The following is a 2190-nucleotide window of genomic DNA, read 5'->3' as shown; positions in this document are numbered from 1 at the left end:
AACAGGTCTAATAAGGGCCTGAACACACGGTTTATCAAATCCATGAATACTGTTGGGCATTGGTCCAACTGAACGTCATAACATGAAAGTTGAAGTGCCCGTATCTTGTCTTGTATGTTGTCTTCGGATTATCTTCCTCCTTAACCTTTACCTGATGGTACCCGGACCTCATGTCTATCTTTGATAAACACTTGGCACCTTGTAACTGATCAAATAAATCATCAATCCTCGGGAGCGGATACTTATTCTTGATTGTCACCTGATTCCACTGCCTATAATCAATACACATTCGTAAGGAACCATCTTTCTTTCACACAAACAACACCAGTGCTCCCCACGGTGACATACTAGGTCTGATAAAACCTTTTTCAAACAAGCCCCTTAGTAGTTCCTTTAACTTTTTTAGCTCTGCGAGGGCAATTCTATGGGGGGGGGGGGGGGAATAGATACTGGATGAGTATATGATTGTAGGTTAATGACAAACTCAATTTCTCGTTCTGGCGGAAGACCCAGAAGCTCATCGGAAAAAAACATCGCGAAACTCATTAACTACAGGAAAGGACTGAATGATTGGTAACTCTACTTCCACATCCCAAACCCGAACTCAGTGATAAATATAGTCCTTTCTGATCATCTCCCTTGCCTTGAGATAGGACATAAATTTACATCTTGGCGATGCAGTATTACCTTTCCATTCTAAAATAGGCTCTCCTAGAAACTGAAATCAAACCATCTTTGATCTACACTTGATGTTAGCATAACAAAAGGCCAATTAATCCATACCTATGATAATATCAAGTTCTACCCAACCGAACACCACGTATCTTATCCTTGTTTATTATCAAATCTATCACGGGCCATTTCGGGCTACATCCATATATATTGGTATCAATATTAAAACATATCTTGAATAACAAATTTAAAAATACATAGGGGTTTACTAGGCCGTTGACATGTCATACCCAAAACTATATACATGATAATATCTGCAAAACCTCTAAGTAGGCATAACCATAATATATACAAGTCGGGATGGAGCTCCCTACGTCCTCATAAAACAACCTCACACATTTAGAACCCTGACTTGGTAATATTCCAAGAAGAGGTGGAACTCATAAACCGAAAACTGACACTTGGGGGAAGTCTAAAGTAGAGGGTCTTTGCCTCGTCCTATTTAAGAACCTCGATCAGACACACTTCGAAGTGGAATCTTCATATCCTTATCGGTTACCTTCCTCCTCTTGGCTCGACTACTATCTTCTTCCTCTACATATCCCGTAACATACACTAGCGAACCTTGATTGACGGACTCCCTAGACTGTGGACTATCTGGATCCTCAGAAGAGCTGGTGTCCCCAAATGCCTTGACATAGTTTGAGCCTGAGGGAATCCCGGCAGTGCCATCCCATGCACTACTCCCCTCATACCCTGATCAACGGGCTGTAAAACTAAGGGCCTTGGTGAGGCCGGAACTCCTCTCACCCCATCTACTGACGGAGTGGTCGAAACAGCTCGAACGGATGACTCATATGGATCCTCGGATGTATCCTCCTCAATAGAAACCATGATCTCTGATGGGTCTGATTCCATAGTATAACTTATATCTCTTTCTAACACCTTCGTAGCCTTCTGACCCGTGCTAGCGGTTGTAGTCTTCGGAGGCATCGCAAAAAACGCAACACATCGTTAGGAACATGATTGCTTATATCGCACAATCTAAGATAAGAAGAGAGGATAACATCTTATATGTCCTGTAGCCTCCTGACTATAAGTGTGGTGCACAACACACCCATAAACAAGACTCTACTAGACACGGTATGTAGACAACCCTAGGACAAAACTGCTCTAATACCACTTTTGTCATGACCCAAAACGATGGGCCGCGACGGGTGCCCGAGTCCTACCTGTCAAACACCCTTAAGCATGCTTCTTAGATGTAAACTTGAATAATATCTGCTGAATTACGAGAATAATGTACATGAAGGAAATCTGCCCAAAAAGGCATTCATACACATATACGTGCAACATACGTAGGGTGAGCCGACAAGCCTGCAATAGACAACTATATAACTCAGAACTGGAAGCCGGCAAGGCCACATACTATCCAACTAGACATACTGTCTACAGACCTCTAATAAAATATAACTGTACAGAGACGGGACTGAGCCACGTCATACCCATATATATATA

The sequence above is a fragment of the Nicotiana attenuata genome, unplaced genomic scaffold, assembly GCF_001879085.1.
Source record: "Nicotiana attenuata strain UT unplaced genomic scaffold, NIATTr2, whole genome shotgun sequence".
NCBI classification, from domain to species: Eukaryota; Viridiplantae; Streptophyta; class Magnoliopsida; order Solanales; family Solanaceae; genus Nicotiana; species Nicotiana attenuata.
This window is presented reverse-complemented; position numbering follows the sequence as displayed.